This window comes from Pteropus alecto, unplaced genomic scaffold, assembly GCF_000325575.1.
Source record: "Pteropus alecto unplaced genomic scaffold, ASM32557v1 scaffold25, whole genome shotgun sequence".
NCBI lineage: Eukaryota > Metazoa > Chordata > Mammalia > Chiroptera > Pteropodidae > Pteropus > Pteropus alecto.
Window position 1 is genome coordinate 32483141 of NW_006441955.1, and position 22856 is coordinate 32505996.

The 22856-nt window shown below is 33.6% G+C and overlaps 1 non-coding gene across 1 annotated transcript; it reads right to left on the reverse strand.

Moving 5' to 3' along the window:
- Window positions 1–2692: 2692 nt before the first annotated feature.
- Window positions 2693–2801, reverse strand: LOC112486067. The gene has a single exon (XR_003048609.1). It is a non-coding gene; the product is annotated as a U6 spliceosomal RNA (small nuclear RNA).
- Between the last annotated feature and the right edge of the window lie 20055 nt (window positions 2802–22856).

Below are 22856 nucleotides of genomic sequence, written 5' to 3' on the forward strand. Positions count from 1 at the left end.
TAAAGATACTAATAATTGGATGGTAGACAATAACAATCATCTCTCCCCCAAACACACATACACACTCACACACACACCTCCACCATGTGGCCATACACTATCCTGGCTAGCCACTTTATTTCTGAGAAAATGTTCCATGTGGGTCCACCATTAGCTCTCTCTCCAAACCACAACTGCCCAGAGCTGCTACGAATCACAAAAGAATGGAGAAAAGGTAGGGCAGATGTTGGAGGAAACAGCTTTTCTTTGGCCTTCACAATCTAATATTCAATCTATGAAGACATGCTGAGTTTCCATTTGATCACCTTTCAATCATTTTCTCTTCTGCACTCCAGGACAGTAAGCTAACTCTTCCCTACAGTGTACAAAATAACTTCTTAGCATCAGAGAGGAGCCTATAGATTTAGTCTAGTCTGTACATCTCATTTTGTGGCCTATTAGAATAATAATCAGATAGATTAAACAATTTGCCTAGAGTTAAAAGCCCAACTAATGTTATAGGCAAATTCAAACTTAAGCTTCCCATCTGCCAGGATAGTGATCTCCCACTCACATGTGGCTGTTTCAGTCACTCCAAAGTAGAATAAGCTCTTAAGGTGAAAATTCACATCGAGAAGTAGCTCCAGAGAAAAAGGATAAAGGATAATGAGTATCTGTGGGATGCTCAAAAAAAGAGTGTCTCACCATCTCCTTAGGAAGGGATGGACATGCATCCAATTACAGCAGTGGGAAAGAATAACTGAGAACACCAATGGAATTAGGACGAAAGAGACGTCAACAAACATTTCTTACATATCTATTTGGTGCCAAACACTTTTATGTGCAAGGTGTTGGGAATAGAGCAATAAACAACATATACATAGTCACTGGCCTCATAAAGATAGCAATCTAGTGGGGAAGATAGATGTTAAACAAAAAGTTACAGATGTAATGGCTATTTTGAAAGGTCACATGCAGGATCCTGTGGGAATGCAGAGCCCATTGACAGCAGTAGGAATGGCCATTCAGAAGAACGACGTTTAAGTTGAGAATTGAAAGATGGGTAGGATATCTTGAGGAGCATGTGGAATAGAATAGCGGGCCAGGCAAAGGAAAGAGCCTGTATAACGGCTTGGAGCTGAAAGAAAGTGATGATGTGGGGATCTGAAAGCAAGTCCCTGAGATTAGAGCATAGAGTGAGGAAGAGAGTGGGACAATTATCTGGAGAGGCAGGTAGAGACCAGAGTATGTAGAGCTCCTTGACCTATGTTCAAACATTTGGTCTTTATTCTAAGGAAATTAAAAAGGATTTTTAAGCAGGGAGAGGCAGAATCATCTCTGCATTTTTCAAAGATCATTCTAACATCAGCATTGAGAGATTATAAGGAACTGAAGCTGAAATAGTGAAAAACCTCTTAGGAGGCACTTGCATGGGTCTGATTAAACCACGGCGGTGGCCTAGGTAGGAGTATTCGCAGTAAGGAAGCGGAGGGGACTCAAGATTTGCTTCCATTGTTCCCTGAACCATGCATAACAGAAAAAGCAAACTCAAACCTAAAGTCTGTACATGAGAGGGATCTCTGAGAATTAGGATAGAAAAGAATTTAAATTGCCTCCTGTTTACTAGGAAAAGATTAGAGAAATGAAGACACAGAAGAAAAATAAAATTAGGTGTTATAATTCTGATTCACAGACAATATTTCTTGGCCAGATGCTGCTGTGGAAATTTCAGAAACACCCACTGAAATCATAAATGAAAATCACATATTCGTAACATTTAATGAGAATATATGCTGAATTTACAGCCACTGAATGTGCAATATGGATGAAGATATTGATTTACTCATGGAAGATGGAAATATATATGATAGAAGAAAACAATACCCAGAAATGTGATAAACATTTGCATGAAAATGAGTCACTGGAAAACTCAAAACTTCCACAATACTTTACGCACCAAATTATCTTCAGAGCGATCAAAAAGAAATAGTAATAAATAATAATAGTGCAATTTCCTGCCATTATTTTTTTACAAAACTTCTGTTGACTTCAGTGGAAGTTCTGCATCTAGAATGTGGCCCAGGAAATTTATAGTCTGTAACTCCAAGACCAAAGACCTTGAACGTCAAGAAAATCTCTTACCCTTATTTATATACACTGTTCTTTATCACAAAGGAAGAGCTGGTACCCATTCCAAGTAACCAATCATTATGCAAGGAATATTCTGACTCACCCAGCATCCCTAATCAGTAAATGCTGTGCCAATGGAAAGAGAGTGGGAAGAAGTCACAGCATCCATTAATAAAAAATGACTGGGGCTTTCTATCAACAGAAGCATCATTAGGAAACGTATAGAAGGAAAATAGTAGGCTGTAGATTTGTGGTGGCAGGGATAGCAATAGAATACTAACATTTATACCCTCTTAATCACTTTGTTTTAAAATGATGCCAGATTTCAGGTAGCTACACATGTGCTTAATACAGCATTTTGCATTTTCAATTTCTTGCAAAATTTCTGACTATAGTCTCAAAGATGAGACTGCCTTACCTGACCCTTCGGCTCTCCTTCCAGTCTCCAAACACAAATATTTCTCTTTTTTCCAGTTTTATTGAGATATAATTGATGCATAACATTGCTTAAGTTTAATGTGTACAACTTAATGATTTAGTATATGTGTATATTATAAAATGATTACCACAATTATTTTAGTTTAAAAATATGAAATATTTCAAAATTTTTCATGTTATCTTCGCACAGGGGCCATGCTAGTCTTCTCTGTATCATTCTAATTTTTTAGTATAAGTGCTATAGAGATGAGCACCACAGATATTTCTAAAAGGTAATTGATCGTCATTGTCTGAGCATATCTTCCACAAAGACATTGGTCAATTGTTGGCAAAAGATTAATCAAATACAAAGGGAAAGGACCTCAGATTAATTCAATATGTTCTTGAATAGTCTCATCTCTGTCGCCCTTTTACTCCCAACTATGAATGCTTGAGTAAATAAAAAATCTGATTTGCATTTCTAATAAAATGTTCAATCTGTATTTCGACTGAGGATGCTTCTTGGTCACACAGTAGACTTGTAATTCCAATGTAACTGCATCGCATTTTGAAAGAAAACAAGGCAGTCATGTTTCATTTACAGAAAGCCTTCTTGAGCATGTCTCCTAGTAAGTTAAAGGGATCTGAGTCATTCACTGAGAATGAACGGAGAATCATAAGTTCATATAAAACATCTATAAATCTTAATAGAGGAATGAGCTAATACTACAAAAGTCCTACTACTGTATAACTTTTCAAGTATCACTAATGCACATCATCAGTGGATTAACTAATAGTATTCTGCTTTAATAGCATTTCTGCCCTATCATTAACCCAAGCATGGTCCATAAAGTTACTTGAATATCCATAAATAAGCTTACTAAAGTTTATGTGATTTCCAGTTCTATCACCTCAATAAGAAAAACAGCATCAAATTCTTCATCCAGGCTCAATTGTGTGCATCTAAAGGTTAGAGATTGGATAATAATATCAATAGTTATTCAAAATGAATTTAAATTCTCACTGTCAGTTTTCCATGCCTTGTTTTTAAAAGATCATGATTCTGATCCTAATTCTGCATATTAGAATGATATTGCTTCTGATCATAGTCCACTATTAATCTATATTCTACTTTTAGACAGAATCTAGATAGATGATGCTTTCAAATCACTACCTAGTCTATACTGGAAATTATACTGGTTTTGATAAGAAGTAGTTGGAATATACCACCCACAAGAAAAAAAAAGTCCTATTTAATCCAATTTTCTATTGGAATTCCAGGATTTATGTCACTATTATAGAAAAACTCATTTTGGTTATAGCACCAACATGGCCAAATAAATGACTTCAAGATGCTAGGAGAAAGTATTTGGCCAAGATAAATAGGTGTTCAAACAGGCCTCCCAACTTACTCATTTTGCTATATGGAAAATAAACTAACTGAGTTTAATGTATACTAAATGAGATTTGGAAGCACGTTCTAATTCCCTTCATTCTGTACCAGGAATGAGCAGTTTTTGATTTCCCTGCTTCCACTTTTAACCCCCACAGTGTACTCTTAACAAAATGGTCAAAGTGATTCTTTTAAAATATACATCAAATCATGTCACTCCTCTGCTCAAAATCTTTCCATGTCTCCCATTCTATGAATGGTGCAAGCCAGAGCCTGGGCAGTGGTCTACAGGCCCTATCCACTCTAGCTTCTCTGATCTATTTCTTACTCTCCCCCAATATATTCACATCTTAGGACCTTTGCACCATTTGTCCTCTCTGACCAGAACACTCGTCTCTCTGGTATCCCTATGACTCATTCCCTCACCTCCTTCAAATCTTTGCTCAACAGTCACCATCCCAACAGGCAACCTTGTCCAATTTATTTAAAATTTTATTTCTCTCCCTCTCCCCACACTCTCAATTACCTCTTGTCCTATTCTATTTTTCCTCCATAGCCCTCATCAGCTTCTAATATTCTACATAGTTAACATATTTATTATGTTTATTGTCTCTCTTCCTCACTAGATCTTAAATTCTACAAGGATAGACATTTTAGTTCATTTCATTCACGGCTGTGTACACAGAACTTGAAACAATACACAGCACATGATAGGTGCTTAATATTAGTTGAATGAGAGAATGAATTCCAAAGTTGCTGAGTATGGGGCAGGCCTAGTACACTGAAAATTTGCAGATGTTTTACTAAAACCCATGATTTAAATTCTGTAAACCTCAGTTTTCCCATCTGTAAAATGGAATAATTATAGTATCTAACACTTGGGGTTTTTGTAAAGATTAAGAGAGAAAATAAATGGAAAACATTTAAGACAATACCTCACGTGTTGATTATTTTGATTAGTCCGAGAGTAATAAAAGGAAAAATAATAGAAGCAATGCCTAACATCGGTAAAGAATTTTACACTTTATGAAGGACATAGTATTTTTATTAGATCTTCTCAAGATCCTCCCAGATTCATTCCAGGTAAATATTAATAACTGGATCCTCAGTGTCTGGTACCTCAGCAGTGTTAAAGATGTCATCAACCACAAGGCTATCAAAGATGGAGGGAGGATTCAAATCAAAGTCTTCTGAGTCCAAGCCCTGTGTTCTTTCCTCAATATCAGAGAAAATAAACATCACTTCCAGCTTAAGACTTTAACAGAATGAAAGGTCTTTGAAGCAATGTTTTTTATTGGTTTTTAGTTTACCAAATCTGGATGTTGCCATAAAATGTGGCTTAGATGAGGCAGTAGTCATCAACATCCCGTATTTCCTGCAATTGATCATTGACTCAGTCACACAAGTGTAGATCAGAATACATTTATTATCAAAGTGTGTCCCAACATGCCTATAAGAACCTCAAGACAAGAATCGGGTTTTTTAAGGAAGCTTCCCAACTCCTGATTCAGTCTTGTTTACGTGGTAGGTGTTTAGTGAATTTTTAATGAGTAAATAAATGAATTTTAAAAATAGGTGAGTTTATTGGTGCTGCTTACATTATTTTCCAACACAGCATTGTCTCCCTTTTTTTCTACAGAAGTAATTGATACAGAATCATGCCCTGCCCCATCCTCCACAATTGTGTTAACTGGAACACTAGCTCCCTGGAATGTTGTGCACAAAGGAATTACACTTTTAGGAAACGCTGAATTAAGCAAGTTCAAACAGGTGTTTCACCACAGGACTTCTCAGAGACTTTACTACACTAATGCCACTGCAAATCCACAAAATTTAGATAGCATCTAGAGCATTTTGCAAATTTCTTGAATCATGCATCTTACTAGAAACAAGGCTTTTTTGCATTGAGCTTCTCTCAAGGCAAGTTTTCCAGAGACTATGTTTATCTATAACAAATACACTCAGTCTTCAAAAGTAGAATCTACAAAAATTTCAAATGAAACACCAGGAACATGAAGCCAAGGAGAGTTCATGTTTTTGTAAAGCTGGATACCTTACAGGATAATTTTACTTAGATTTACTATTTACTTTCCTTTAACCCTAATACTAGGTTTGTGTAAGACCACAGCTATTAAAAAAAGCATTATTTTGGAAGATGATAATTTTTTTTAAAGAAGGCACTGCTTTGGGGGTTTTATACAATCTCATGGACTTTAAGTAGAAGGCCAAAGCTCCTTGTAAGCAAAGTAGTTAAAATGATGATGGGGAGGAAGGCAAGGACGCTCTTGTCCTACTGGACCCTACCGCAGGATCTCCAGGCCCATATAAATAAAAACTTATAGAAAAAGACAAACTTACCCAAAGATCCTTATCAGTTAATAGCATCTTAACTTTATTTATCAGATAAGATTGAGTAAACCTAACAAGATACCAAAGGCATAGGCCACAGAACTTACATATTTAGATGAGGCCGAGAAGAGGATAACTGATGGGTGACATATGTCAAGGGAGGAGAGCTCAACTTGGGTTCCCTGAAGAAGGTGATGAGAAGGTCTTATCAGAAGACTCCAGTAAAATAGGAATGAAAAAACCTTTAATTCCACTTTGTTCACTTTATATTTTAGCATACTGGTGGCTATGATGATAAATGTTGAGTACTGGAGTTTTCATAGGAAACGGTAAGCAGAAAGCCTGGAGACCTAAGTTGGTTGTGTAAATGTTATTGGTTAAAGACACACAGATACACAGAGAAGGAGGTAGTGTCCAGAAAGGACTCTGACTTTAGCAAATACGAGAAGATACTGATACTATGAGGTCCCCAGAGCCTGCCATACATAGGCAATCCAGTCAAAAAAAGCAAAACAGCCTTTTATCTGATTCACCCAGAAGTATCCCATTTTCCCCTCTTTCTCCATTCCACCGCATGCATCCATCTTTAGTCTTAGCCCCTGAATAAAGAAGGAATGGAAATCAGCCTGATTGTCTCCGTTGTGTGACAGATTTCCATATGTATATTAACACATACCCTATTCGTCATTATTGCACTAGGTGTCCCATTTTATTTTTTTAAATTATAGAAATATATGAACTCTGAATGGTATACAAATTCCCTCCTCTCTTTCTGAAGGTATGAATCATTAATGAAATCATTTGACTCTGAGATGTAGTCTCCTTATGAAGACTCTTCCTCAAACTTTAAATCTGCAATTCTCCACCCAAGTCCGGTTCCTTTTTGTTCTCCACACTTCCACTGTGCTCTTTCTTCCAAGCTTTTGTGAATGTCCCATGGAGGCCTTTTCTCCAGGAAATTCCCATTAAACACAGATATCTAAAGCAGAGATATTCTCTTAGGGCACCTTGTTTGGGAAGATTTTAGTCTGAGAATTTTAAACAGATTCACTCTGAACCCTGAATGAATCACCATGTTCCTGAAGGAAGATGCACTGTCCACAGATGAGCAGAGCTTACCCTTGGCCAACAGAGCAAGTCCTCACTCCACTCAGTCTCGCCCACAGCTCCCTCCTCAGAACTGCTGAAATCTGTTCTTCCTTTGTCTTCTTAGGAAGATCTAATTTCCCTTGGATCCTTTCCAGGATAAAACCCACTCGTTTCCTTGACTTGCAATGTCCTCTCGAAAACTAAGTAATGAAAGCAGATGCTCTAACTCAGACACATATTTTCTCACTCAAACGTTCATCACAGCTTCCCACCCAAAGCTGATGCATTATCTGTTGAGAAATTCACAATCTCTAAAGCCCACAGAAAGGTCAGTCAGGCTGTTCTTATGGGTTCCATAATTATAATTTTCAATTAATCCAAAATTTTCTTTTATAAAGCCTTTGTGTCCTCACTCTGTTTTGACTCCTATAGGGAAATCGTCAGAAAAACAGATATGCTTTTCTTTCTGAGTATCCTATACTCTCTCCGGTATTCATACCGTTTAAAAACAACTATTACAACAACAAAGATAGTCTTTTTCTTGGAAAGAAAAGAAACCTGCTACCTGGAGATTACTTTCTTTGGCCAGTCACTAATAAACTAATATCCTTTCAACTGGCCCCCCAAATGACACCCATAAAAGCCAAATATAAACAATTTTCCCAGCATAGTCCCAGATCCTTCTTTCTCCCCCAGGATGTGGGAGGAGAAAGAGAGCATATAATTGGCAAGTCATTTCTAATTGTTTCCATAAACCAATAGGCCCTATACCCTGAACGTGACCCTACTTAAAATTGCATCATCTTCCACAAACCAAAATTTTTCAATGTTAAAGAATCTAAAAAGCAGACTGTTACAATAACCTTGTATGTCTAATTGAATGGCCGATTTAAAATAAATAAATAAATAAAATGAATTAATTAAAAAGACTCACATCTAGTATTTCATGTGACTGCTGCTGATCCTCCATGGCATGCACAAACTTTTTTCCAGAAATTACGGGAAGTGTCAAGACCCTTACTTGTTACAATTTAATTTTCTGCTGCTAAGGCAATTACAGTTCAATGAATGATGATTCAAACACATCGAAGTTTTCATTACTCTTTGCTTAATTTGTCAGTTAATGCCTTTGAGTTCTATGATTTCCCCGACAGTCTTAACTTGCCATTAAAAACCTGTCAAAGAAACAACCTTCTGATTCCAGAGGGTTTAAAAAGTATATATCCTTTCATTGTTAAGAAAGTTAGAACTCGCTCCTCAACCAAAATATTCATACTCTAGGAGTCCTCAGTTAGGAAGGTTGCAATAATTCTGGATTAGTGTTTTTTAATACAACAGCACTGCAATAAATACCAGAAATAAGAGTTCATGCTTAAGATGCTATATATCATAGGAATGCTACTTTCTATCAATGTTTCTTAGTGGTTTATGGTTACCTGATAAATGTTGGACTTTTACATTCCTCTCCATGTCCCAAGCATCTATTACATTTACACATTTTATACTTCTCTAATATTTTTGCAATACATTTTCCTGAATCGGCTGATGACATTTAATAGAATGTTTAAGACAAAATATAAAACCTTAAATGCTTTTGCTTATTCTGAGGGAAAAATGTGCACATAGATTAGATTTCAAATTAAAACCTACGATGATGTACCCAACATTTTTTGCTTCTGCTATACATATTAAAATATAACTGAATGCTTCTTATGCAATACTGCAGCATCAGTACAAATAACATGTTCTCGTACTTACAGGCAAGCCAGATGATTAAGGAGCTATTAATGACGGGAAACAAAATCACAGTGCTAGGACGTAATAGTCCATGAAATTCTTATTGGTAGAAAGAAAATCTGCAGTAAATAAATATTAACCTAAATGCTATAGAAAACGTAAAACAAACAGGGAAAAATGTATTCTTTAAGGTAAAATATAGGTTAAAAATTGCTGACAGTGTAAGGAAAGTCTATTTGCATACCACAGGGCTCCATCTGCTGTGGAAAATATAAGCTGCAAGAATGATTTAATATTTAATAGAAGTAGTAGCCACTGTTAATTATAATTTGCACATTTACAAATCAGCACTGATAGCAATACAAATTATGAAATATAAGGGTGTTCTGCTGGATACTAGGGAAAATAAGATGACAGACAAAGTTAATGGAGTATCCCTAACCGCAGTTCTGTCAGAACACATCAGAGAACTAATCCAGTTACAAAGAGCCTGCAATGGAAAATCTATTTAAAATATTAAAATGCTGTTTGGTAAAAGCTTTTTCATAGTGCATTTTACTTAAACAGTTGCTTATTGCTCATGGGTCATTAGCTGTACACCCAGATGCATTCTGCAAACTGCCATTTAAAAGAATAGTAGGAATTAAATAAGAAATATATTTCTGCAGCATTATTTTCTGATAGATAGAAAGACTTTGCTGACTATCTAGTCTGGATATGGAAAAAATAGTGTGTGGTCACACCGTAAGTGTAAAGCTGTGGAATTAAGCGCTACGCTTTGCCTACATTGAGCCATAAAATTAGAAAATTCGACACAACTTTTCCCTGTAGACCTGATCTTATTCCCATTTGTACTTAGATGCTAATAGTGATGATACAAATCGACTCTTATTTAGTAAGAAGACAGAAATTATCATTGATTTTTTCATTAATCTTCTATTTCACCTCATTTCTCTCATCATCATATAATATAGATTAGTGGTGGAAGCATTTTATGTGCAATGTTTTAATAGAACTTTTGTTCTCTAAATCATGAATACTGTTAATTTTGGTCTCTGGAATTCCTAATTTATGGAACTGATTCTTTATACAAACTCCCTCGATTTGCTATGATTAGGAAATCCTTACTCCATGACAATTATTTCTAATGTATGATAAAGATATTCTTACATCTTGCGGGAAAAAAAATGTAGGACAAAGGCTATACCAAGCATTGGGTTTTAAATACATAAGCCTAAGCAAGTTACACTGTTATAGATGACATATAAATGTGAAATTGGATGTTATCACATACATCAGGAAATGTTAGCACATATTTAAGTCTACTTAAAGTATATATATATTATCAAGATTATTTGTTGGGTATAGCAGAGATCAAACGTGGCAGTCTCTGGTAAAGTACTTCTAGGAGATGTTTTCTTGGCCATCTTCCTTTCTGAATTTGAATCTTTTAGACAGTGTGCCCCTCACCTCTTACTGTCTTATTTTTAACAACTTTAGATCTTTACAATACTTTCCTGATCTCTGTAAGTATTATTCCCGGCTTAAAGAATTATTTTACAGATCTACTAATATGCTATTTTATCTATTCTTGGATGTGTTAGATGTATTTTTCATCACCCAACACATCCAGGACACGTAATCATAGCTACAACCCAGTAAAGAACCCATGAGACATGGACTTCATTAATTTGGAAACTCAGCACTAGTAAAAAGATGTTGATAATATCTGCATATTAGCAATGGAAACCCATTAGGAATCAGTCTGTCTTCATCAGGACCCTAGGTGGAAAACACACACACACACACACACACACACACACACACACACACACACACACTAATAGTCCCTCCTGAGAATTGGTCCAATAGACCTGCTACCATTCAGGTCACAATTTCAAGTATATACCATCCATGCAGTCAGAGAAATTTGAAGGTGAACTATTATATCAGAGTACTCTCAACTTAGTAACATTCAATAATACCCTCCAGGAGCAAGTACAAGTTCTTTCTGGAGCATAGCCTTCTATTAGGTCCTAAAGTTTCCCACAGAAGAAGTTCAACAAAATATGAGCCCACCAAAAAAAAAAAAAAAATTACAAAGAACATAAAGAAATACTCCACAATGTATGAAGATGAACAGAAATAAACCATAGGTTTAAACCTTTAAACCTTTAGAATTCTGAAGATATTAGTTTTAGAACGTAAAATAATTATAAATAAAATATTTTTAAAGAGAGAGAGAATGTGAAGAAAGATAGAGAGAGAGAGGAAATCAAGATATGTAAGCAGAGAATAAGACACTATCAAAAATGACCAGTAAGATTTGAAAAATAAATACGTTTTGAAATAACACACACATACATTGAATTTTCAAAATAAGAAGGGAGTTCTATGCTTCTAATGGTGGTAGACTAAATATTTCAGATCAATTCTCTAGCTTAAAACAACTATTAATTATGGGCAAAATGTTTTAAATCATATATTTGAATTCACTAGAAATAAAACTAGAAAATGAAGAATTACAAAGTCAAAATTCAGAAGATAAACACCCAGAAAGTCAACCTACATTTGAGACTTTTCTCTAATATGTCTCTGCTATTTCCAGAATGAAGAGCTGAGAGACTAAGAAGCTCGGCAGAGGTTTAAACAGAGACATGAGGCTCATGGAAAAAAAATTCAAGTTCAAAATCTACCAAGTGGGGAAGGATTGGCAATTCTGCTAAGTTTTGGATTAAGGGTGAACAGAACAAACCAGCCTCAAATGCTCTAAAGTTCTATTTGAATTAAAGCAAAACTTGATTACTAATACCCTTAGCCACCTGTCAGAAATAAAGATAAATTTTCTGTATTAGAAGATAACATCATTCTAAGCTTCAAGTTATCTCCACCTTTTTTAATATGCAGTGACTAGAATTTAGCAAAAAAAGATAATAATAACTAGGCATATAATTAAGTAAGATAATGTAATCAAAACCTAAGAGAAGTAATAGAACATAGAAGAGGACCTACAGAGATTCTGAGTAATAAATTTATCAACTAGGGACTTAAAAATAACTATGCTTAATATATTCAAAAAAATTTTAAAACAAGTTTATCAATTTTGGCAAAGAATATAAACTATAAAAATGGAAATCTTAAAACTGAAAAATATAATAATTGAACTTAAAAACTTCATGGCTAAGATTAACTGCAGAGTAAACAGAATGGAAGGGACTACCAGTGATTTAGAATATAGAAACATATTCAACATCTATTAAAAAATATATCAATGTTAACAAAAATATCAATGTCAATTAGTATATTTATCCAGGATAAAGGACAGAAAGAGAAAAAAAGGATAGGGTGAAAAACCAAAAAGAGTATAAGAAACATATATAGTCATTATAATTAAAAGATGTAATCTATGTCTAATCAAATTCCCAGAAAAGTTGAGAAAATGAAGTTGAAATATTATTTGAAAAAATAACTGAGTATGTCTTAAAATTATTGACATATTAAGCCATATTTTCAGTGAGTACTACAAACTTCAAGCAAGATAAATATTAAAAATACCACATCCAAGCATACCAAAGTTCACACAATCAGTTAGAGAAAAAAAATTCTCACCTTTAAATGGGCATCAGTAAGACTAATGGTTGATTTCCCCACAGAAAAAAGTCAAAGCCAGAACACGATGGAATGATTTTTTTCAAAATGCTGAAAAATAAATAAATAGATAGATAGATAGATAGATAGATAGATAGATAGATAGATAGATAAATGCCATGATAAAATTTTATACTCAAGGGAAATAAAAAGGTAGAAAAAATCTTTTTAGGTAGGAAAAGATTCCATATGTCATTGAAATATATATTTCTAAATGCCTAAGTTGAAAAATATATCACATTCAGATAGAATAACTTAATGTAGTTAATATAGCAGTTTTCCTAAAAATTAGCCTTAGAGGCAACAAAATTAAACTCAAAATCCAAATAGAATATTTGAGAAATTTAACAAATTAATTCTAAAATGTACATAGGCAAAGTGCCAAGAACAGCCAAGATACCCGAAAGTAGAAGAGGCAACAAGGTACTAAAATATTTCTACCAGAAACCAAAGTCTATCATTAAACTGTATTAATTAAGCCATTTATGTATTTATACAAATATACAAAAATTAATCAAAAATATAATAAAGAATCCACAAACAGACCCACATATACCCACATGTGATAGTGACATTGTAGATTGTTGAAGAAAGAAAATCTAGTCAATAAATTATATAAAAAATTGATTAGCCGTTTAGAAAAAACAAAATTAGATCTCTACATTATATAAGAAAGTATATTCTAGCTGTATTAAATACATATATGTGAAAAATAAATTTTTCAGAATTTATATTCAGGGAATATAAAAGAATATCTTTATCACCACTGATGAAGATTCCTTAAATAAGAACCCCAAATCTACTAACCATAAAAGACAAAATTGACAAAATTGCCTATCCTGGTATTAATAAATGATTAGCAGAACATTTTCTTCGCAAAACATACTGACTACAGATAGACTTTCACAAGATAGTTAGTTACCTGCTTCCTAGCCATTCCATATTTGAGTTGTATTTACTAAAACCATTTCAGTTGTCCCCCAATCTGTTTCTTCCGGTTGTATTTTTTATTATATTATGTTTTTTGATTACCCACTTTAACTTCCCTGGTTAACCTCCTTTCTACTAGCATTAATTGTGCTGCATAAAACAGGATTTTACTCCAGATAAGCATAACTTAGTTTTTCTCTAAAAGGTTGACTTCATTATTTAATAAATTATTAGCTTATATTTCTCATCAAAAAAAATGTAGAGAAAGCATTAGTAACAACTATAACCAAAGAAAATTAACTATCTATGATATATTTAAAAATACAGCAAATTAATAAGGAAAGGACAAATAACCCAAAGAAAAATGGCCAAAGACATCAATAGATATTTCACAGTAAAGAACACAAAAATGGGGAACAAACATGTGAAAAGATTCACAAGAGCATTAGCAACCAATGAAAAGTAAATTAAGGCCCCAATTTGATGTAATTTTATCTCCCTTAGAAACGGCAAAAATTAAAAAGCCTAACAATATTGAATAATATAAAGTAAACAACAGTAGTGTATAGAATTTCTAAAAGTTGAAATCACTGGTTTAGATTCTGCTGAAGTTTTGAAAAAAAAATATAATGTATTTCAATAAAATTGCCAGCCTTAGAAGCTGCCAACTTGTTGTTTTACTGTCATTGTAAGACTGCACCAAATCCCTGGAATATTTTTGGTAGTTTTCCAGCAGATGCTATTCTGAATGAGTTGGTGTTAATACAGTAATTTAAAATTCTGTGTGCCAAGTAATAGATTATAAGAACTATGTCATCTGAACTCCAACTTTATTCAGCCAATGGTAAACAAATTTGCTTGGATTTTTTTTCTTGGATTCATAAAACCAACTCTTTGAGACATATAGGATAGCTTAGGAACACTTATTTAATATTGCCTGTTAAGTGAGATTTAATAATTCAAAACTTCTTTTAGACTGCAAAAATGAGTTACCAATAAAAAAAACTATTGTTCCATTAATAACTGTAAAATTATCAGCTAAGCTCAAAGAATGAGACTCAAAAAAAGCCTGATCTTTAGGGCAATGTTAACATATGAATCACATCAACTACTTGGATCATTGGATTCACTGTCTAAAACTATAATATCAAGGCAACTGAAGAAAAAAGAAAAAGACTTGGGAACTCTGCATATCTGTGGGCTTAGTTTTTTCATCTGTTAAGTAAAGATATAATTTCATTGCTTTTCCATGGTTGTTGCAAAGACAAATTAACTACTCATAAAGAAGCAGTTGGCAAATATGAAGTGCCCTGCGTATGCTAAACATTAGTATTTGTGGAACAAAGTGCCTTAATCGGAAGCCTAACACCAGGTGATTTTTACTTTTACACACTAGGTAACATGACAATCAACCATTTTAAAAAGAAGCATGTCATGAAATACTAGTTCTCTTTTCACCCTAGTACTAAAATGAAGTAAAGGATACCATTTTAGGCTTAAATCAATTCAAAACAATTTTTAGAATGTCAACCAAAATGTGCCTTATGTTCTGAGAAAAATATACATTCTTTATAAGATATTAGAATATTCTGTAGTCTTTTCTCCACTTCCATCCCCAAAATTCTATTATTATTTTAAACAACATTTTGTGCAACTTCTTTTACAAAAAGAAGATACAAACATAAGACCATATTTGAGTTTAGGGGAAATTGGAGGAAAGCTTATAGATCATTTCAACCAGCTCTTCACCCATACAGGATTTCATTTAATTACATCTCTGACAAGAAGCCAACTATCTAGACTTCATCGGAACACTTTCAGTGAAAGAGCATTTATTGTGGAGATGATAGAAACTATCTCTATTGTTTCTAGAATAACCAACTAAAAATTATTTCTCTGATTTGATTCCAAATTTGCCTCACCGAAATTTATACCCATTGATGCTGCTTCTGACCTCCTGAACAAGAAAGAGAAACCTATTCGTTCTTTCCTGATCTTTTAAAATTTTGAACTAGTTTTTCCGATTTTTCTTGTAGTATAGTCATCTCTTATCTAGCTTCTAAATGATATGATCTCTGCAACATTGATGTGCTCTCATTTGTATATGACCTTGTAAACATAAAAAACACAGAATCGAACTTTTGACTTTACATGTGGTTTAGCTAATGCTGTTTTTAGGGAGATGTTTGCTTTCTGCGATCTTTTTTCACTGTTGGAGAATAAGGTATTTGATTGGCTTTTTAGCAGCAATGTCATACTAAGTCACACAGGTCTCATGGGCAACTACAGAACCTCAAGAAATTTTCCATGGAACACCTGTCAAGGCAGGTTACCCTGATGCTATTTTAGTGTATTTTTTGAATCTCAGTTCAATTTTTTTGTTATTTTTGACTCGGAAGTTTTATGCTTCCGTATTCATCTTTAATCTTGATGTAATATGCTGTCTAATAAAACTCTGTTTCAGTGTCTATAACTTAGATAAGCCAGCTTTGTATGACTTCATCCAACAATTAATGAATAAGACAGTTAAAGAGCCCTGCTACGTGTTCCTAGAATGTTTTATTCACTTCAACACAGTCCCAATTTATTCATAATCTCAAAAACCATCCTTGTATCCATCTTAAATATACCACCTTCTAGCCCACATTTTTCAATTTAGCCACATAAGTATCCTGATATTTTTGTGCTAATTAATTTCCTCAAATTAAGGTGTCCTATGCGTATAAGACTTCTTACACTATTACTACTAATAATAGATAGTCCCTAAATGTTACTGGTTTCTCTATGAGGCATTCCCTGTACACCCGTGTAATTTAGCTCTGTACCGTGTAATTTGTCAACTGTTGTGTAACCAAAAACTTTTATTATATCTTATTTTTCTTTGCACTATCACTGCCTGCACAGTATTTATATTTAATTTAATTTAATTAACTGAGGAAAGAGGAAGGAAGAAAGGAGAGTAGAAGGGAAAGAAGGAAGGTAGGAGAGAGAAAGGGAGGGAGGATGAAAGAAAAAGGAGAAGGGATAAAGAATCTTGTCTCTTCATGTAAGTTGTTAGCTCTGAAAAGAAACCACCCTTTATCCACCATTTCTCTCTCCACAGTATTCATTTTGGTATTGAGTACACAGTCAGAAATCTACATCTTACATAAATAAGCACTAAATACAAACCTTTAGAAACTATTGAGAATAGAATTGATATCATCTGTGGAGGGATATAAGTCTATACAGGAGATAATAAGGAAAAGTTGAATGAATTAAAGAATTACAGCAGGTTGTTAGAAAATGTATAAACCTGTGAGGCAGTGAAATAGCTCTCTACGTATCCTGAAACAGTTTTGACAGAATTGAGGGCACATTGAATCAATCTGTAAGATACTCAGCTGCTGACACAGAGGAAAAGGAAAGGTTACTCATGCAGATTGATTAGTAGCAGGTTCTGTACCTGGTGTATGAAAAGAGGTATTAATGAGCCCAAAGTAGAAGGAAACCTCTGTCCCAGAGTAAAGTTGGGGAGAAAAGTCAATGAAGGAAATGAGGTGAACCGGGAGGGCCAATCGATTGCAGGTCACACTGGATCAATTACAGCCCCATCTACAAGACTTTCAATCAGAAACTCAGTCAGCTTTATCTCCTCCTATTTCCTCACTCCTCAGTATCCCAAGACTCATCAATTCTAATTCTGATACCAGTCCTTTGCTTCCTATTCATATTGTCACTTCCTGAATTTAGGCCTCATTTCTTGCTTGAAACTTGTAATGGTCTTTCAACAAAACTCCATGTCTTTAGGCTTATTCTCTCATTTCTAACTGTTGCAAAAATTACTTTTAAATTACACATCTAGTCAAGTCACATTTCTAGATAAAATCTTTTGATGGTTCCTCAACTACCTACTGGGTAAAGTTCTTGACGTGGCATTGGAGATCCTTCATTATCAGACTTCAACATATTTTCCCAATGTCACTTTCCACCATTCTAACACACTATTCTTTAGTCACTACGAATGACTTCCTCAGTCTCCGTAACTCTTGACTTTGCTCAAGATTTTTTTCTCTTCCTGGATATTCCTTTCTCCTCTACTTCATATACTTTTATTATCATTTTAGAACAAGCTAAACTGTCAAGACTTTTTCAAAGATTTTTCCACTTCCTCAATCCCTCTACGAAACATAGATTATTTCTTCCACCTCAGCATCCATAGTACTTTTCCCGTGCATCTTATTTTGCACTTTTTGAATGGTGAATTTGTAAATTTTTTTTATCTTTATATGCCCAGAGGTTCTCAATAAGTGCTGAATGAATGAATGAATGCAAGAAACAGATTCAGTAGTGAAAAGTGCAATATGACAATAAAGGAGATGATGATGACATCTATCCTCTCGGCTGTTACTAGAGTCACTTTTAAGCATTGAGTCCTATAAATCTCTTTAACAATGTAACTTGCATAATCAGAATATGTAGATTTATAAATTTTACGATCATATATTTTGATGCTTTATCATTCTGAAACATTTAAATCTGAGGTAATTCATCCATCCCCAAAATATTTGTACCAAGAACTGTTCTAAGCACTGGAATTACACTGAGGAATAAGGCAGCAAAGACACTCTTGAAAATTTTACATTGTGGCAGTGGTAGTGACAGACAATAAATAAGTGAATCTTAGGCTGTGATATCAGCTAAATACAACAGGATAATGTGATCAAGTGACTGATCAGTAACATGTTTAGAAAAGAGCTTACCAAAGAGTTGAAATTTGAATACATCTATCATCTCAGAAAGTTTTTCTGTACCCTTTTTACCCCAGTCAATTCTTTTAAACCCCAGCCTGAGGTAACCACTGCTTTTGTCTTTACAGAGTAGATATTTTTCTTCTAGAATTTCACATAAATAGAATCACACAGTTTATGTATATGTATATGGTGCTTGTGTATGTGTATGGATTATTTTCCTCAGCATAATGATTTTGAACTTCATCTATATTGTTTCATGTGTCAATAATTTGTCCCTTTTTATTTTAGAGTAGTATAGTTAATTGGTTTATCCTTTGGAAATTGCACATTTCTAGCTTAGAGCTAATTGTTGTCATCATCATCATATACTACTGTAAGCATTTGTGTACAAGTCTTTGTTGTGGGTATGTTTCCATTTCTATTGGATAAATACCTAAGAGCTGAATTTTCGTGTTTTATGAGATAAGAAAATTATATTCTAAAGTAGTTCTACCATTTTATATTCTCATCAACAGCATATGATAATTTTAGTTGTTCTACATTCTTGCAATTCAAATGTGCATATAAAGTTACCTCCCATGATTTCAATTTGCACTGCTCTAATAACTAAGGATGTTGAACATTATTTCATATTTATTGACATTTGACATTTTGTATGTCTTCTTTTGTTTGACCTATTCTCAACTGTTTTCTCCATTTTAAATCGGAATTTTTAACTTCCTAATACTGAGTTTTAAGAATTTTTTTCTACATTTCTATATATAATTTTTTACAACTATATGTATTACAAATATATTCTCACAGTCAATACCTTGCCTTTGTATTTTCTTAATGATGTCTGTTTAAGAGCATATGTTTTTAGTTCTGATAAATTCCAATTCATCAATTGTTTTTAGTTCATAATTTAGGTGGCCTATATAAGAAATCTGCCTATCTCAAGATGGTGACATTTTCTCTTACATTTTCTTCTAGAAGTTTTACGATTTTAGCTTTTACATTTGGGTCTAAAATCTGCTTCAAGTTATTTCGTTATTTGTTCTGTCTAATGTAGATTTAACATTATTTTTTACTTCCAGTCCTTTAAGGTGGAATTTTAGTTCACTGATTTTAAACCTTTCTTCTTCTTTAATATATACATCTAAAGCTATACATTTCCCTTAAAGCAGTACAACACGTCTGACCCTGGTGGTAGGGTTGCCAAATTGAGCAAGCAAAAATACAGAACACCATGGAACATATTTATACTGAAAAATAATTGTCGTTTATCTGAAGTTCAAATTAACTTGGGGTTCTCTTTTTTTATCTGGTAGCCCCACCTTGTGAAGAAAGCAAAGACTTTGTTTTATGGCTTTACAGATCAGCTTCTGACCAGGACTTGGACAGTCCTCTACATCAGCGGTCTCCAACCTTTTTGGCACCAGACACCAGTGCTCCTAACAGAATCTAATGCCTGATGATCTGAGGTGGATCTGAGGCGGTGATGCTAGTGCTGGGGAGCGGCCGCAAATATAGGTGAAGTTTCGTTTGCTTGCCTCGACCACTTACCTCCTGCTGTGCAACCTGGTTCCTAACAGGCCACGACCTCGGCCGGGAGCTGGGGATCCCTGCCTTAAAGCATGGTTTTAGCTACTATAAATTTCCTTCTAAGTTTTAGGTGAAAATTTGATATTTTGTATATTCAGAATCAGTCAGTTCAAGATATTTTCTAATTAGCTTTTTAATTGCATTCCTGACCCATCAGTTATTTAGAGGTGTGTTGTTTAATTTCCAAGTATTTGAGGATTTTCTAGACATAATTTTGTATTAATATCTAATTTAATTTCATTTTGGTAAGCAAACATATACTATGTGATTTAAATCCTTTTAAATATGTGAACACTTGCTTATAGCCCAGAATATTGCCCACAAGAGCACTTTGAAAAGGATTTCCATGGTATTGGGTGCAGTCCTGTATGAATGGCAGTGGGGTCAAACTGGTTGATTATTTTTTTCAGAATTTCTACATTACTGATGTTCTGCCTATTTGTTCTATCAATTGCTGAGAGAAGAATATTGAGAGCACCCATTATTATTGAGGATTTTTTTAATTTTCTTTTTTCAGTTCTACCAGGTTTGCTCCATGTATTTCAAAGCTGTTATTAAGGGGGTATACATATAAATTGTTACATCTTCTTAATGAGCTGATCCTTTTACTATTGCTCTACAGCTATATTAATATTTCTTGTCTCAAAGTCTAAATTGTATATGAATAAAACCAGATTTGTTGTGCTATGTGCCTGGCATAAATTTTTCATTATTTTACTTTTAAGTTACCTGTGTATTTTTTACAAATGGTATTTATGAATGATATTTAGTCATGCTTTGGTTTATAGTGAATATAATAATCTTTGCCTCTTAATAGATATGTTTATGTTTATTATAACATTTGATATGGTTGGACTTGTCTACTATCTTGCTATTTGTTGTTTGCTGTTTCTTCCTTTTTTTGAAATTCCTTCCTTTGGAAAATTGATTCCTTAGTATTCCTTTTTATCTCCTCTTTTAATTTATTACGTATACTTGTTTGTTTTATTTTTTCAACTGTTGCTCTAGGATTTATAATGTCATAAACTAATCACAATCTATCTTCAATAGTATTATAGTATGTCGTGAAAAATTTAAGAATCAGGCAACTATTTTATTCATTTCCTCTGTTCCATTCTTATTGTTATACATTCTACTTCCATATTTGTTTTAGACTACCCAATACATTGACATAAAAAAATTAAAAGTTTCTATATTTACCTATATATTTACTATTATCAATAATCTTTATTATTTTATGTAAATTTGATTTTCCATCTTGTATCATTTTTCTCCAGCTTGAGAAATGTTTACATTTTTCATAAAGATGGATTCTAGCAATAAATTACTTTTTATTGTCTCAAAATGTCTTTATTTAGTCTTCATTTTTAAAAGATATTTTTGCTTGACATAGAATTCTATAGTGTCGGTTTTTGTTTTGTTCTGTGTTTTTGTTTTTGTTTTTGTTTTTGTTTGATGTTTTGTTGTTTTGTTCTATGGTCTATGTTGTTGTTTTGTCCCAGCACTTAAAAGATATTGTCTCTTTGTCTGGTTTGCATTGTTTCTGTATAGGACTTGTACAAGTCCTATCTTTGCCTGTATAGGACTTGTATTTTTGTATTCATCTGGCTTCTCATAGATTTTCTCTTGATGCTTGATTTTTAGCTGTTTTATTATGATGTGCATTGATGAAATTTTCTTTGTGTTTATTTTACTTAGATATTGTTAAGCTTTTTAGATCTGTATGTTGATAATATTTGTCAAATTTGAAAATTTTTCAGTCATTATTTCCTAAAATGTTATTCCTGTCCTATTCTTCACCTTTTCTGGCACTCCAATTAAATATATACAAAATTACTTGATATTACACAAGCAATATCAAGCAAAAATATATTTTAAAAATGAAGACTAAAGATCTTTTAAGACAATAAAATATACAGATACATTTTTTTAGGTTTATAAGGCTCTATTAATTTTTTCCAGGCTTTTCTTCCCTTTGTTTTTTAGTTTGGATAGTTTCTATTGTTCTATCTTCAAATTATTAAGGTTTTCTTCATAAATATATCTGTTTTTAAATCCATTGAGTGAATTTTCCATTTCAGATATTTTATTTTTTATCTCTAGAAGATTTATTTGTTTTTCTTGTTTTGTAGTTTTCATTTCTCTACTTATTGTGTTCATGTTTCCTTTAAATTCTTGACATAGGTATAATAAGTATTTTTTATTTCCTTATCTGCCAATTCCATCATTTCTGGATCTATTTCTACTAATATGGTTCACAGTTTTCTGCTTTATCACATCATATTTTTATGGTTGGAAGCTAAATATTGTGACTATTATGATATTCTGTGTCTGGGTTTTGTTGTTTTCCTTTGAAAATTGTTAGTCTTCGATCTGGTGGGTAGCTCGTCTCCTTGTAGATAAGCTTAATTATTTGGAGACTTGGTGTTCTTGTTGTTCTTGTTCTTGTTAGGGAAAGTATAGAGTAGTCTTTACTCAAAGATTAAGTTTTCTTATTCCTAAGGCTTGGGCTTTCTGGGAACTTTGTCAAATACCCTGGGTGTCCCATGAGGTCTCCCTACACTGGCTGCTTGGAAATCAAATGGCTCTCCACCCTACTGAGCTCTGGTAGTTGCTCAGTTTATAGTTCTTTGGTAGTTGTTCTTTCTCAGTTATTATTATTTACCAAATCTAGTGGAATCTTACCCTATATACATGCAACTTATTATTTAGCTAAAAACTCAAATGTTTGACATGGAGATTTTTGAAGCTTTTTCTCTGCATAGCTCCCTAATCATCGGTACTTTGTCCTACAAATTCTGACAGCCTCAGCTTCCTCAAACTCTAATCTGTCTCACCTCAGTGAGACTACTGAGTTATACTTAGTT